A 16,802-nucleotide genomic window follows, 5' to 3' on the forward strand; every position below is an offset into this window, starting at 1 on the left:
ATCCTGATGACCTGAGTTCGATTCCCAGAAGCCAGATTCCAGAAGTGGAAGGAGAGAACTGATTCCTGAAAGTTCTCCCGTGACTTCCACATGCGTGCTGTGGAAAGCACACCCACCCGCCAATACTTACACACATATACACACATACATATGCACACATACACACAAAAGTCAACAGAATTTAAAATAAATGTCTAATCTTGGATTTGTTGAGAGAGGAGGAGGGAGGGGTATGCATCTTAGACTTCAGATCTGAGTTCAAATCTAGTCTTTATGGCAGATCCACAAAGCTAAGCAGCTCCACTCGTGTGTCTCATGAGTTGGGTTAGTTGTTGTCGGACAATGAAATTTTTTAATAAATTAGTATGTTGTATTTTTATGTTTTGAAAAGCTTTACGATACTATACAACACTCTCAGGTACAGTGTTTAAGTGAATGGGCTTTAATATGTTCACAAAGAAGCTAGGAAGTCACCACACCACCAATTTTAGAAAATTTGTATCACCCCAAAAAGATAACCAGTAGCTACTCTCCCTCCCTCCTCAAAACCCCCAGCGGTGGCAGCCAGCAGCAAGCCAGCAGCCTACTTCCTGTCTCTAGGATTTGCCTGTTCTGTACGCTTTCCCAAAGTGAAATCATAGATTTTGTGACCTTTATATTCTGTAGTATGTTTTCAAGGCTCATCTACATTGTAACATGAACCAGTTCTTTGCTGCCTGTTTGGATGAATAATATTCTGAGAGTTTCCAACCACATTTTATCATCATTGGGTTAATGCTCCGTGAACACTTGGCCAGCAAGTGTCTGTGAACTTCTCTACTCTTTACCCTTGGGTCTATAACTAGGAGTGGAATTGCCAGGTCTCATGGGAATGCGGGGTTAATCTTTTGTGGGCCTTCCAGGGTTTTCCAGAATGCACACCCATATACATTTCCACCAGCACTGTATATGAATTCCATGTTTCCCAGTCACTCACTGTCTCTTTTGTCTGCTGAGCGGTATGGAGAGGCAATTCTGTTTTGAATTAAAAATTTTCCCTGAAAGTTGTTGCTGTATTCATTGTACATGTTACTAGGTAAAATAGCCTTGACTTGGAGGCTATGCAATTAACAATCTGGTGTTAAAATTCGCACCCGTGTTCCCCTTTATTACTTCCAGCCACTTCTTGAAGCTCTTTGTCCAGGTCGAAATAACTGTTGTGTGTTTAATCATTTGCCTTCTATTCTCCTGGTACCGAGCAAGAGCAGGCACCTGGAGCTTCCCACCCCGGGGTTCAGGACTGGAAGGTTTGAGGGCAGCGGCTAGCCCAGTACACCTAGTACGAATGCCCATCCCATGTTATCCTAGACAAGCAGATGGGATATTTGCTCCTGATTTTCCCAAGGGATGCCTGCTGCTTTGTGGGTGTGATAGTAAGATTCAAACATCTCACTGCCGGAGCCAGCTGGAAGTCAAGACAGAACCCATGCCCTCTTCAGAGAAAAGCTGAGCAATGGCGTGAATCCCCTCCTAAAGAACAAGTGCCTGAACAAACGCACAGCATTCGAAGCCAGGCATAAAGGCAGGTGGAATGAATGACCAGCTAGTCAGGCTCTGTCTGGTGCTGCATGGCAGCTTGAGCAAGCTGCTCGGGGCTCCCGGAACCTTGGTGGCAGCGCCCAGTCCCACAGTGAGATGGGAGATGCCCAGCTCATAGCAGGCACCGAGCAGACCCCTCTTCTCTTTCTTACATAGCTCTGCTGTTAGCGTCTGATACTTTTCTCTACCAAGTCAGTCCAGCTCCAGGTATGGCGGGACACAGCATCGATGGCATGTTTAGATATCTTCCCTCTGCAGAGAAACGATGAGCTCTTGGCAAAGCCTAGTACTGGTGGAAATGGATATTGCAATTTGGTAGCTGTGATTGACACCTGTTTGCTAAACAGCGATTCAGCCTCGAGAAAGCTCACCTAGAAGAAGGGAAAATGGAAGAGTCCTAAGAACAGTTATATCCTCTTTGCCAGGTATTTATTTGTTTAAAAAAAAATCATCTTTGGTAAGTCCCAGCCTAATGTTATAAAATAAAATATTGACAAGCTTTGGCTTAAGAGTTCAGACGACCCTATATGAAACTCAAGTGTTAGTGCACATGAAGGTGTCATGGCCCTTTCTGTAGCCTCTTTGCCTTGGCTTTTTTTTTTCTTTAAAGAAAACTCTAGTCTTTTGGTCACTGGGTCTTTTTTTAGCCCTGCAAGGAAGTCATAGTAACAGGCTCCATGTCTGATTGGGTTCCATGGCAACAAAGGGTTGTGACTTTATTAAAAGAGAGCCGAGCTTGCCAAGAAAGATGAAAATCAGGACATGGAAGATGTCCGAAGAGATGGCATGTGTCTCGAGGACCTTATGCCCAGGGATGGAAGAGGTTTCTCCATGAAGTATCAGTCACCGTTGTAGATGTGAATCCCACCGGGTTGCCAGCAAGGTCGCAGAGATGAGGGCCCTTTCTGTAAAACTCATTTGCATCTTTGCTTTTTCGTTCGCTTCATTCATTCATCTTATTTTTGAATCTCTTGATATATTAAGAAAAGAAAAATTAAAACAGTTCCGTGAAGAGCCTCCCCAGAAAGGATTCTGGCTTTAAAGGTAGAAAGGGGAATCTGCGGCGCTCTTTTTGGAACTGTCTTACAGCTGTAAACTGTGCGGCCGTGTGGGAGGGCCCATTAGAGGCAATTACAAGTGAATTCAGCTCTCCTCCAGTCAAAGCTTGCTCTGTGATTTCCAAACTGGGGGTGGGGGCGGGGCGGGGCTCATCCTCGTTCCTCCGTTAAAAATGCCAATCCTAGGCCCCGGGCCTAGAGTCTGCCCGGGAGTCGCCTTCATTTTTCTCTGCACCACGAGGGGCTGGCAGCTGCTAGCACCGGCGTGTGGCGATTAGAGCTGTTCGGCTGACAGCACTCGGGGCTCACTGGGGAAACGGTGACTCCGGGGGGTGAGTCAGCCTGCGCGCCTCACCTGAGTGCACTTTGCCAGGCTGCTGGTGCCCATCCCCACCACCCCCACCCCGTGCTGATACTGAAAGCGAAAGAAATGGGAGGGGCGGGTTCAAGGCGGGCAGCTTCACCCAGTCTCTCAGCCGTGAAGCACGTTCTGACCTGCACCCTAAACTCAGGCTTAGTCAGGCACGTCCCCACAACAGCCTCATGGTGACTCAAACTTCACAGATACTCGGGCCCTGATGATGACACAGGGCAGGTAGTGTTGGTCTGTGAGAAAAGAATTAGCTCACCAGGCCCCGGGTCTCCCAGCCATAGGTCCTTGGGGAAATTATGTAACTCAGTCGGGCCTGGTTTCCTTTCTCACAATGAGTCTGACCTGAATTGATGCTTCCCAGACTTCCCTGTGCAGAGCAACCTGGGCTCCATCTGAAGACACAACCTATTAGAAATTCTGATTCACTGTCTGGGGGTGGGGCAAGGGGTGCAAAGGCCCCAGGTGATCTTACAAGTGGACGTTCTGGAAATGCCACTCAGTGATGTCAAACCGTAGTGGAATCAAAACCAGGGTAGCGCTGGCGGGAGAAGGGAAGCTGTTAGGTGCAGATTCCCATTGGTCACGATTAGGCAATGGCGGCCACGCTCAGAAACAGGGCCCCACTTCCTTTCCCATACTCAGCTCTCCTCCACCTCTCTAAAGGACCCCCGAAGGGGCGGAGTTAATGAGAAGCCCATCCCATTTGCTCACGACGCCACCCAGCAGACCTCCTGAGTAAAACTAACTTAAAGTTCAGACACACACGGTTAGCATAAATACCAGCTGCAGCCTCTTAAATTGTGGAAGTACTCATAACCGAACCAGGGCCTCAGAGAGCAGCTGGGTCTCCTAAGAATCCGAGTTTACTGGTTACATCATTGACGGCTAAAGCAAACACATTTCAGTGTCCTCTGCGCTCTGTTTGTGCCTGGGTTTTGTGTGTCCTGTTGAGCCAAGATTCAATGACTCCCTTAAGTGAACTACTCAGTGTAGTATCTGAATAAGCTTGAATTCTAAAGGTTTACCTTTTCCCTTACGAGCTTAACTGAAAAAGTGTAAGTTCAGGGGGTTGAGAGATGGCTCAGAGAGCACGGGCTGCTCTTCCAGACAGACCCGGGTTTAATTCCCAGCACCTGCCTGGTGACTCACAACCACCTGTCCCTCCAGTTCCAAAGGATCCGGCGCCCTCTTCTGGTCTCCATGGGCACTGCATGCAAGTGGTACACAGACATGTGGGCAAAACATCCATATACATAAAATAAAAAAGATCATTTTTAAAAGAAAGTTCCTTGGAAACAAGTTCCATACTACCAAAGGTCTAAAGGTGAAAACTAAAGGTTCTGCTCCTCTCCACCCCTTTCCAGGGATAGCGAGGTTAATTTTGCTGCACGTCTTCACAGATGCATTTCTGTGCAAATGCATTGTTATTTAACCAGTTCTCCATGACATACACACTGTTCGAGTTCTTTCCGGGATGTGGCGGGTTTTTGTTTTTCCTGTGTTTGTTTGGACTTATAATATTATATTTCAAATCTCTGTCCTTTTTTCTGTAGCCTCATGTCCTTAAAACAATTTCGTGCGTGTGTCAAAGATGAGACCCAGGGCTTGTATATGTTAGAAAGGTACTGAGCTACCAAGCTACAGCTTCCAACACACACACACCCGCTCTCCCATACGCAACTGCCAGAATAGAAGGATAAATTATTAAGTAAAAGTGTTTGGGTCAAGAATATGTACAAATCATTGTCCTCCCAAAGCTGGGGACATCTTTGTTTGCTTGCTTGCTTTGATTTGATTTTTGAGACCGGGTCTTTGTGTAGGGCTGACCGTCTTGTAACTCGCTATGTAGACCAGGCTGGCCTTGAACTCCGAGATTCACCTGCCTCTGCTTTCTGAGTGCTGGGATTAAAGGTGCATGCCCAGCGCTGGTGCCATCTTTTGCCTCGAGCCTGATCCCCCAGTTTGGCTGCTCCGAGGCGGGCAAACAGCTGGTGGTGGTCCCTGTCTGTGACCTGAGGCTTCACCAAAAGACCCCCTGGCTTCAAAGAATGAAGTAAGCTCTTTGGTGAAAAAAAGGAATTGAGTCTATCACTGCAGTGTTCTGAGGGAGACGAGAGAAAACCTCGAAGCTGGTAGCTACATGAATTTGCTGAGTGCATGAGGTCATAGAGTTCACAGAGGCCATAGATCCTTAACCTTGTTTTGTGGAACTGAATTTGCGTATACTGCTGGTGGACTTGATTTTGTTGTTGTTGTTGCTGTTTTGTTTTTTGTTCTTTTGTTTTTTCAAGACTGGGTTTCTCTGTAGCTTTGGAGACTGCCTTGCAACTCCCTCTGTAGACCAGGCTGGCCTCGAACTCACAGAGGTTGGCCTGCCTCTGCCTCCTGGGTGCTGGGATTAAAGGCATGCGCCACCACCGCCCCGCCTGCTGGTGGACTTGTGATGTTGCTGTTTCAGCGTCCAGCCGCTACGGCTTCTGGTGGGCTTTCATCCTGATGCACTCGAGTTGAAAGTGCCGTCCTCTGAAGATGTGTTTACTGCATCTTGCCTGAGTGGAGCAACACAGCCCGCTGCACAGAGCTGCTCCCGCTCGCGCTCGTGGACACACGACTGACAGGGAGCTGCCACTCTGCCATTGTCTGCCATCACAAGGGCATCTCAGACCCTGCATCACTAGCCCAGGAAAGGATTTGAAATTTGGAGACATGGTCTCTACTGAACATACCTTTCTTCCGTACTACCGTAAAGTTTAAAATTTGCACGTCGGACCTTCTGTGTCAGGGCAAGGACCATCAATAGTTTAAATGTGTTCGTTTGCATTACAAATTAAATTCGTATTGAAAATTAGCAGAATAACCCTGACCTCCTCCAAAAAGCATGCATTTCTTATAGAGTGAGTGTTCTATTGACGTGACACTTGCTTGAGGTGAGACCTATTTGCCGGCATTTATTATTTAGCGCGTTTTAGACCTTGATTTGAACTAAGACAGAAAGAGACGGTAGCATGAGTCTTCCTAAATATTACACTAGACTTTATTATACTGGCAAAATTCTCTTCTCTAAACCCCAGTGCCCTTTTCTCCCCACCCCCAAACAGTTAGATCAATACCTCTGAAACCACACAGCAATTTTGGCATCTTTGCCTTCGTTATTTAACGTTAAGGGCAGGAAACTCCCGGCTCCCTTGGACCATCCTAGCCCGAGCTTTCCTTATGACTTATGGCAATTCAAATATTTGAGAATCCGCGCATACAAGGAAGGTCAAAAGAGATTTAAAGATGGGTGACCGGCAGCAGGAGAGCTCGTAACCTGCCGCATGGGTTAAGAACTCAAATCATAAAACAAAGCACTGTATGGTCACAAAAGGGCAGTGGGAAAATAAGAAATGTCTTCCGTCTGCTGTGACATTAAGTCCTTTCCTGAGCTCGTTAAATCCCGAGAGAAATTTCCTTACGCCGAAGCAGAATCTCAAAAAGGTTAATTCACTTGCCCAGGGTCTTTCTTGCAGTTACAAGAGGCAGAGCTGGGGCTCGCTCAAGTGGTTAAGGCTGACCCTTGAACTCTATACCCGTCCTCAGAGGAAGGGGCTCAGGTACTGTTCCTGCTGGCTCCCGGCCTTGCTGTCTCGAGCACCTACTGTGACACCTGTGTCTAGGGACCCTCAATTTCCAGTCTAATGCTGCAACCTCCAGCTCACACTCCACTAGCCTACCGTATGGATGATCTTAAGCCGCCAAGGGACTAGAGCTGCCTCTGCCTCTCTACCCACCGCGCAGCTACTACCCTTTGATTCTGCCATCTCTTCATAGACTTCAATGCTGTCCCCTGGAGCCGGGGTACTATCGTCTCATTTTGACCACCCCGGCCTCCGATCTCCTGTACCAATGTGAGCTTTCATTTCTCTACCCAAGCATTTTCCATACTGATTCCAAGGATTCGTAGGCTGCCAGGGGTCTGGCAGCTGAGCTCAGCTTGATTTAAGTGGGGACATTCAGGGTCTGATCCCTATGGGGGCTATGGCCTCCATCCTTCCGCCATCTCTTTTTCTTGGACCATGCTTCTCCAAACTTATATTTCTTGACTTGCTAACCTGGAGCAACTTTGGAGGAACAAATCTGTCTTCCTGATGTAGGAAGACAAGAAGCCCAGCTCCTCCCACCTTGGTACCTCTTCCCCGAGGCTCCCTTAGCACCAAGTACACCTGTCCCTTCTCTGGCCACTAGACAAGAAGTGTGCTGTACCCCTTTGCTTCTCCAGGTGTACCTGTCACTCAAGGTATCCATAGCATCTGTCTTGGGGAAAAATAGTCAACAAAGGAAGGGGTCCCCTGACTCTTCACGTGGCCTCCCCACCAATTCCACTTTTCCTCCCTCTTGGCTGAGTGATCGTTTCACAACTGACTCTCTCTCTCTCTCTCTCTCTCTCTCTCTCTCTCTCTCTCTCTCTCTCTCTCTCTCTCTCTCTCTGTGTGTGTGTGTGTGTGTGTTTATTCTGCTACTTAGATTTGTTAAACTGAGGTCTTGCTCCTGCGGGCACACAGGTGTAGCAGCCAGGCTGAGTGTGAACCGTCCTGCACTCCCAGAGTTGTGCCACAGCCTGCCTCTGCCCTGGTGGGCCTCCCTGCAGAGACAGAGTGCATGGCTCGGCCCTCAGCACAAAGAGCCCATTTGTATAGCTGAATGCATCCCATTATTGCTGACAGTTGTTCTGGGCACAGCACAGGGCGTGGAGTTTCCCCCGAGACAAACACGGGAATATCCAGAGATAGTGCGAGTTGATCTCCTCCAAAGTCCAGGGTGAGTCATCCGCAGGTGCCGTGGAGAGTATCAGCCTGCCTGCACACAGTCGGCTGGCTGCCGTGGGCAGGATGGTGAGAGCCTCCGCTGTGGTTTATCCTGGAGTTGGTAAGTCTTTTACAGCCCCTGTATGTAAATATGTATCGCCTGGCCCTTTGTAATTAATATCCCGTAAAATGCTTGAGAGAAATACAAATTTCTTTGTTCTAACTAGTTGTCTTTGTGCTTTCTCAAATCCCTCTCTAATTTCCCAAGTGGGTTTCTAGACATTTAAATACCCGAACTTCTAGTGAATTGCCAAATTCCTGCACTGTTCCTTCCTTTTAGAAGCGTAAGTTCGGTGAGAGCGTTTAAGGGAGGGACAGATGCCAGGGGTGGAGTGTGGGAACTCCAATAAAAAAATCAGTTTCCCCCTCTCTCCTCCCCTCTTGCCTGTGGGTCTGACAGGCTCAGAGCCTCAGAGCTGGCATGGAACTTCCTGCTTTGACAACCCCAGTGGCCACCTTCGTTCTGCTTTCCTTGGAAACTTGAACTTCCATATAACTGCCTTGGTGACACCTCAAGTCACCACAAGCAAGAAGGATGTGGGGGACACTGCCCTATGAGTGGGGGGAGAGAGGAAGCAGACTGGGGTGTGTGTGTGCAGCGTGTCTTTGAATCCCGGCTCCCTCGCCCATCCTGGGACTTCCGTGGTGGGATGTGGTGTGTTCTCATGTGGGGCCCTCCTCCACAGAGGTGCAGGATCTAGAACGTGAGCATCCAACCACGGAACTGCTGCTGTTACAGGAAATCAGTATTCATGTGGCTGTGCATGGCTGTTGTGGAAGACTTTAAAAAGTGGTCTTTCTTTTATTTGTTAGATTTTAAAATATCTCTATTTTATTTCTAGTTTGTTTGTTTAGAGACAGGGTTTCTCTTTGTAGCCCTGGCGGTCCTGGAACTCTGCTCTGTAACTAGGCTGGCCTGGAACTTAGAGCCTGCCTCTGCCTCCTCAGTGCTGGGATTAAAGGCACGTGCCACCACTGTCTGGCGGTATTAAAATATTTCACCACATTTAGCTACAGTCTTTCTTTCTTTTTTTTCTGGTGGGCTCTTCATCAAAGGTTTAAATAGAACGTCTTTTAAAAGGGTATGTTCTTAGTAGCTATTCTCTGGTCTTTCAAAACTGCAAGAACTGGGATTGTAGGAAGGAGGGGCAAATTAGAGATGTTGACTCCTTAAATCTCAGACATTAAAGGATCTGGTGGTTCCAGCAATGTATCCCATCGCCTCAGCATCATGAGGGGCACAGTTAGCAGCCCTTGGCATGCGTGGTGTCAGTTGGAATGAAAGAGAAAGTACCTCTTAGATCATGCTGCTTATGAAACAGTTTCAACTGCCACCCCACCCGACCTACAACCTTTGACCTGGACCGTCCACAAAGATACAGTGTAGCCTTGTAAAGCCATTGATTGGCCTAGACCGTCCACAAAGATACAGTGTAGCCTTGTAAAGCCATTGATTGGCCTAGACCCTCCACAAAGATACAGTGTAGCCTTGTAAAGCCATTGATTGGCCTGGACCGTCCACAAAGATACAGTGTAGCCTTGTGAAGCCATTGATTGGTGAACAGGCCATTCTGGGGGTGCCCTGTCCATGTTGGCACCCCTTCCACTTTTATAACCCCTTCATTTCCGCTAACCAGCATGGGGGTTGGTGGGTTAGTTATCCTATCGGAGTTAGCCTTTCCCATGGCCAGGATCTTTCTCCTGACCATGCCCTTTACTTGCCTGCATGTGACCCGGTCGGGACCAAATGCAGTGTGTCCTAAGGGCCTTTAAATCCAGGTCACCATTTCAATTTTAATATTACCCAGAGGTTAAGTTATATTAGAGATAATCATAGTAAGTGAATCAAGCCCATCTTAGACAGACACTTCCCATGCTTTCTTACTTGTGGTTCCTGGATTTTATGTAGATATGTAAAATCATGTATGTATGTATGTATGTATGTATGTATGCATGTATGTATGCTACAGAAGTAGAAGGAAAACCAGGAATAAAGTAGGAGGGACTGTGGAGGGAATATGCATAGCAGGTGATCTATATCGTACTTGTATGAAAATGTCTTATGTTACACAATGGGAGATACAATGAAAACTGTTTTTACTTGTGATTTTTTTAAATGCTAAGAGGTGGTTATAGTGGCACACCTTCAATTCCAGCACTTGGGAGGCAGAGAAAGGTGGGTCTATGTGGATTCAAGCCCAGACTGACTTATATAGTGAGCTCTATGTAGGCCATCCAGAGCTACATATGAGACCCTGATGTGGGATCCCCCTCTGTATGCTGTGAATATGTTTTATTACCATTGGTTAATAAAGAAGATGCCTTGGCCTATGGCAGAGCAGAATAGAACAAGGCGGGAAATCCAAGCAGAGATAGAGGAGGAAAGAAGGCGGAGTCAGGCAGCTGCCACTGTGCAGCCACCCAGGGAACAAGAGGTAACCACGAGCCTCGGGGTAAAACATAAAATGATAGAAATGGGTTAATTTAAGATGCAAGAGCTAGCTAGAAATACATCTGAACCATCAGCCAAACAGTGTTGTAATTAATATAATTTCTGTATTATTATTCAGGTCTGGGGTGGCCAGGAAATGAAAGTGCAATGTCTGTTTATAAGACCCTGTCTCAAAAAAAAAATAGAAAAGAAAAGAAAAGAAAGAAAGAAAGAAAGAAAGAAAAGAAAAGAAAAGAAAAGAAAAGAAAAAAACTTTAAAAAGTTCCCTGTTCGTTCTATTACTTCATACATGCTTAGTACTTCATTCCATAGTTTTTTTAATGACTGTAAGGTATGAAATATTATGCAGCAGAGATAGTGCATTAAGGGAAAAGAAGGTGACATGCCTAGGAACCAGTGCCTGTTACAGGCATGACCTGTGACTCTCCTTGACTGCGTGACGGTTTCACAGCCCCCCCCCAAGATGCCAGCTCTCTCTAGAGACTCACGTTAATCATTATCCTGTTCTATCTCATCATTTTTACCACCAATATATTTATACACAGGGAGTTGGCATCTGACCTTCGTAGAGCTTCACTCGGAAAATGTTCTTGTTTGCCTGTTTGGGTTTTGTTTGTTTGGATTGGGGAGCTATGTTTTTGTCTTGGAAGGATTTTACTAGGTAGCTGTAGTGGCCAGGCTCTCAGTGTGTAGCCCAGGCTGCCTCAAACTGATGATGCTCCAGCCTCAGCTTAAGGAGTACCTGGTTGTGTTCTCTAACCTGCTTTATCCTCACACTTAATCTATTAAATTAGCACATCTCTAGTCCCACGTTATTCCACTATGCAGGTGTGTCCGGATGATCTTATGTGTGTATGTCCATGTATGAACTTATATGTGTATATGTCCACTTCATGTATGATATTATGTATGTCCATTCCATATACGATCTTATGTGTATATGTCCACTCCATGTATGATCTTATGTGTGTATGTCCACTCGCTTCGCCCAAGGCCTTTGGGTTTTCTATGCATTGTTTCTTGTTTTTCCCATGGTTTGCTTTTGTGACCGATGCTGTTTTGAACCTTTAATGTACTTTCCTGTCTGAGCAATGAAGTTTCTAGGTCTTCAAGGCATGTGCCTGTTCAAATGCCAGTTTTTCACATCGTAAGAATCAATTATATGTAAACATGTCCAATTTATCGTAATCTGATTTTAGCATGGCTTCATTTCAAAACCCTAGAACTGCCGATATGTACTGTAATTAACAAAGTTCTCTTCTGTTTTGGGTTCTGAAAAAGTAGCTTCAATCTTAAGGAAAAGGCCTTATTTGTTGTTGTTTTGTTTGTTTGTTTGTTGTAGCTATTGTTGCAGAAACCATTTTTGAAAGTCCAGACAAACATTTAAGACTAGGAATCACAAACAAAGCAGCTTAGCCCCCTGAAGTCTCATGAGCTCTGTGTAACCTGTCTGTCTCTTCAGCTATCCCAAGGTAAGGGACACTGTCATGTGTCATGATGCCAGGGACGGCTCTGGGGGACAGGTTCTGCAAAAGGCTTCACTAGGTGGTACTGTCATTGCACAAACATTGTGAAATACATAAACCTGGGCGATCCAGCCAGCTCCATAGCTAGACTGCTAAGTCCAGCCTTTTGCTCCCAAGTGCAGTCCCTGCATACACTACGCTAAGTACTGTGAGCAGTTGTAACATAGCAGTGTTCATGTGTCAGCATGGAAAAAAATCAAGATAAAAATACCAAAGAGTTTCACATTAGTGATGCACCTGTGTCGGGCGCTTACCATGAATGGAGCTTCCAGGACGGGATGCACCCTGCATGAGTCAGTGCCTGAGTCATAGGGCAGGGACTGTGAAGTCCTGGATCCTTAATGCGTGGTCCGATAGGTGTCATTTTTAAAAGCTGGACTCTTAAGCACCACTAAATTTACCAATTTTTTTCTTCAATAGTAACCTGATCTTAATGTCCCTTTTTTTATTTTCTGAAAAATTTTAACTTCTTCAAAAAACATATAAAAGAGACATTGTCAAGCTACACCAGTGGTTCTCAACCTCCCTAATGCTGCAACCCTGTAATACAGTTCCTCATGCTGTAGTCACCCCAACCATAGGATTAGTATTGTTGCTACTTCATAACACTAATTTTGCTCCTGGTATGAATTGTAATGTAAATATCTGATATGCGACCTCAAGGAGGTTGCGACCCACAGATTGAGAGCCACTGAACTATACAAAAATACATTCTTACTTCGTAAGCTTTCTTCTGTTCTAAATTTTTTTTTACCCTTTAAACTTTTTGTTTAAAAAGACAAAAAAAAAAAGCTACGACTCAAACATACACATTAATCTATGGATTATCAACATCCATGATGGAGATTATCACATTGATGACTTCTTCCACATCTTGTCCCACCTGACAAGGTCTTCAGGAGCAGTGAGGCACGGGGAGCCATCATATGGTGGCAGTGGCTTCTTCTCAGTGCCTTCCTGGCAGACCTGCTTGGTACTGTTTTACAGTTAACTGTTTTGTTTTTAATGATGTAATGTAGATGGAGAGTAAGATAAAATAGTGACAGAAAGTACTCTGAGTGTGTAAACCAGGGGCGTAGTCCTTTATTTCCGAGCAAGAGTGTGTCACCCTTTTCTCCGACTGCTAAAAAAGTAGGTTTGTTTACACTGGTATCGCCCAGACACATGAGCAGTGTGTCATCCGTGATAGTAATGCAGCTATGATGTCACCAGGTGAGGGTCCCCCCACCCCCCCACTTCAGTATAGACTTATAGGACTCGTGCACACTGCAGCCGGAATCTTCATTGTACTCTGTGTGTGTGTATGTGTGTGTGCGCATACGTGTGTGCATGAGTGTGGGGGGCGGGAGGAGAGTCTTGCATGCATTAATGAAGTTTCCTGTTAGTCTCACTTGAGGGTAGAAGCACTAGGGACTTTGTTTTAAAATATAAAACTAAACATAAAACCAAGCACTAGCAGGAAGGAATGTGAAAGCCTTTCATCTCCAGATTCCCAATCCATTGTCCCATAGGTAACCACCATCCAGAATTCCTAGGATATCCTTCTAGAAAATTCCGTGTACATACAAGTGCACGTGTATACATCTACAACAACCTGCTCCTCCCTCTTCTGAAGCACAGATGGATGTGCACCATAGCCGAGCATCTTGCCTTTCCCTCTTAACGGGCTGCCTTAGAAAGCTTCCCACATTCGTCATTCAGCTCCGTCTCCATTTTAGCCGCTGCATCATTTTCTAGTGCATCTTTTTTTTTTTTTATTTCTTTTAAGTGGTTCACTATTGATGGTTGTCTGGGCTGTTTCCAAAATGGAAGTAAGTGGTGGTGGTGGCAAAGGTGGCAGCAGACGCTGGTGTTAGAAGCATCAGCAAGGAACTAGAGAAAAGGCAAAGGCTTAGATACACTTTAATTTTCATTTCTCATACTCAGATCTCTCAGAGTTGCTTGCTTTAAACATATGTGGACGCTCAAAGGGGTTAAATAGCTGGGCCTAGTTGGCACAGAACTACAATCCTAGCTACCTAGGAACTAGAGGTTTCAGAGTTCCAACTGTCTTCTCAGGCAGCCATAGTGCCGACATTCCCTGTGGCCACTGAACTGTTTGCCGTAGCCTCGTTCACAGACTTTTCTTGTGATCCCTTTGGACATGGAGATCCCCTGATGTGGAGCTTAGCATTGCATTGGTGTGTTGACAAACTTCCTGGCACTGAGTAGCCCCTAAGGGAAGGTATGGCAGGACAGCATATCTGTGTGGGCGCCAAACCAAGGTGAAGGAAGAGATGGGACTGATCCGGGCAGGAGCACTTCGCCTGGACAAGGTTCACTGGGTCAGGCTGTTCACTCTGGGAAAGAGGGAAAAAGTACAAAATGTGTTCAAACACAGGGTTGGGTCAGGGCACGGAGGCCTTTAAAGTCCAGCTTCAGGAAGTTGAACTCCATCCCATAGACAGTGTGTGACCATTGAAAGGGGTAGCCTGGGGCCACACGAGTAAAGACTTTGGCAGTGAACCTACGTGCAGTATAAAAGATTTGAGCTGTACAAGGAAAGGCGGGTGAGCTAGCTGAAAGAAGATAAAGGAAAAAGAACGAGGTGGGCGTAGTGGTCAAGGGAGTGAGGGGATTAGCTGTAGAGACTAAGGGACTGTCAATTACCTACGTGACACTCAAAATAGATGTGCAGATCTTGAGATAGTCACATCTGGGCTGGAGGGCAAGAACAGTCAGAAAGATTTATTGAAGTTGTTGATGAAAGACGCTGGATAAATGGGAAACTGATGACTGTCCCCAAATCCGCTTTTCATTTAGTTCTTGCCTAATAACACCGTCACTTCCCCTGTTTATGCATATTAAGTCAGTTCCTCTGAAGGGCATGCCCGTGGTGTGAAATAAGCACACCTTTGTCTCTGATCACTTACAATTGAACACTGGGAGTCAGTCCTGGGCTCTGAGATATGCATTCACCCCTCGTCAGGTTCAAATTTATCCAGGATGAAAAGCAAGCAAGCAAGCAAGGGGTCTTTGACGGAGGGTTGAGGTATTTACAGGTATATTTGCAATGCCCTTAACAATAAAGCAGACGTGGCAACGTGTACAGCAGTGAGGGCATCAGAGCCACTAAAGTATAGAGATTAAAGAAACGTTAGCGTGTGAGTTTCAGGCTGATATCTTGGGCTGAATGAGGTTTCACAATGTTCTTGGTTGATGAATCTCCAACAGATGGTCCTCTAACATTTTGAAATGCTGAATAAAGTAGGTGGACTGAGCTGAATTAATGAAGCGTAGCATATTGTAGACGGTGTTACATTGTTCAAAGCTGTGGAGTCAAGTTCATCAGCTTTCCCAAGGCCAAAGAAAGGGGGGGGGGGAAGCCCTACCATTTATATATCTTAAGGAACTTAATATACTAGTAAAGTCTATTAAGGAAGCCTACTTGACCCTCTGGGCATACAATCAATATGTTTTCAAGCCATGGCTCTGAATGCAGGCAGTTCTGTAACAATCTCAAGGCAGGTGCCCCATCTGATTTCTCTCAGTCTCCAGGGGAGCGAGGGCTCTAAGGGGGATGCATAGACACATGATTTGATCTACTGGCACTGGAACTCCCAAGCTACCTTCCACTCTCACTACCTCAGGTTGGTTTGTTGTTGTTGTTTTTCCTTGTTGATCTGATAAAAATACCTTGACAAGAATAACTTCTGGGTGAATGAATGCAGCTCTCCATACAAGGGCACACATGGCCCAGCAGGGCAGTAGGAGGGAGGCGGAGAGCAAATGAGCCCAGTGCCCGGCCAGCATCCTTTTGGTGCGGTCCAGGGCTCAAGCCCACACTCAGAGTAGATCTCCCCGCATCAGTTAATCTATTAAGAGAATCCTTCAAAGGTGTCCCCAGAGGCCAGCCTCATCTTCCAGGTGTGCCTGAAGCTTGTCTCCCAGGTGGCTCCAGATCCTGCCGAGGTGACAGGTAACAGTGACCATCACCTCTCCCCCATGGTACAGATCTTCCCCCCCTTATTAAATCTAATCTAAGTTTGTTTGTCTGTTTGGTTTCCTGGACAGAACTTTTGTCTCACAACCTAGTTGGACGAGGAAATAGGTGACCATGCCACTACCATGCTGCTAGACTGCTTAGGGAAAGTAGGAGGTGACGTTGTGACACGCCATGGGGTCTTTCTTTGTAGTCCATGAGTAAATGACCTATTTCGTTCAGAGAATCTTCTCTAACTCCTGCCTTTCCTTTCGGCCTGAAAACAGAGCCTTTGTAATCTTGTCCAACCCCCTGATGGAAGGAACCAAGGCTACTGATCGTAACTGGAGTCTGTCTAGTTGATAAAGGTCTCCAGGAGAAAAGCAAGCAGAAATGTCCTAAATTACCAGTTGTGTAGTTTAGAAGCAAAATGATTGGTTGTCTATCACATGATAGATAGGTGATAGATAATAATATTCTCTTAGATTAAGGACTTAGCTAGCCTTAGCTTCAAGTGTTTGTGTGAGTGAATGTGTGTGTGGTGTGTGTTAGAACATGTGTAGTGTGTGTGAGTGTGTGTGTATGCATGGTATGTGAGTGTGTGTGGTGTGTGTGTATACGTGTCTGGTATGTAAGTATGTGAGGTGTGTGTGTGTACACACATGGTATGTGAGCGTGTGGGGTGCGTGTGTGTGCGCACGCGCATGGTATGTGTGTGTGTGTATGTGTTTGTGTGTTAATACTAGGTCTAGTTACATGATCCCTGACTCCAAGACACAAGCGTACTTAACCTTGGTATGCACTAACATAAGAATATGTTGACTAAATCAGACACAACCATTGTTGTGTGGTCTTCTATGTCCTCACAGCATATGAACCAAACATGAAACCCCTAAAATACAGCCTAGTCACAGCTCTGGAACTTTGCACCCTTAGTAAGAATGTAGACAAATGGTTTTCAACCTGTGGTCGTGACCCTTTTGGTGGTCAAACAACCCTTTCACAGGGTC

At 45.9% G+C, this 16,802-nt stretch overlaps 1 protein-coding gene across 5 annotated transcripts in view; it reads left to right on the plus strand.

Annotated features, from left to right (window-relative positions):
- Window positions 1-16,802, plus strand: part of Tmcc3 (transmembrane and coiled-coil domain family 3) — a 251,321-nt gene that overhangs the window by 206,316 nt on the left and 28,203 nt on the right. The window contains exon 1 of one of the 5 annotated variants that reach the window (XM_057757871.1): window positions 7,831-7,914. The exons of the other annotated variants lie outside the window; for them this stretch is intronic. The gene's annotated coding sequence lies outside the window, so the exon portion shown is untranslated. Of the gene's footprint in view, window positions 1-7,830; window positions 7,915-16,802 lie in introns of those variants that run through there. 5 annotated transcript variants of the gene reach the window in all.

Source organism: Chionomys nivalis, chromosome 25 (genome assembly GCF_950005125.1).
Source record: "Chionomys nivalis chromosome 25, mChiNiv1.1, whole genome shotgun sequence".
NCBI classification, from domain to species: Eukaryota; Metazoa; Chordata; class Mammalia; order Rodentia; family Cricetidae; genus Chionomys; species Chionomys nivalis.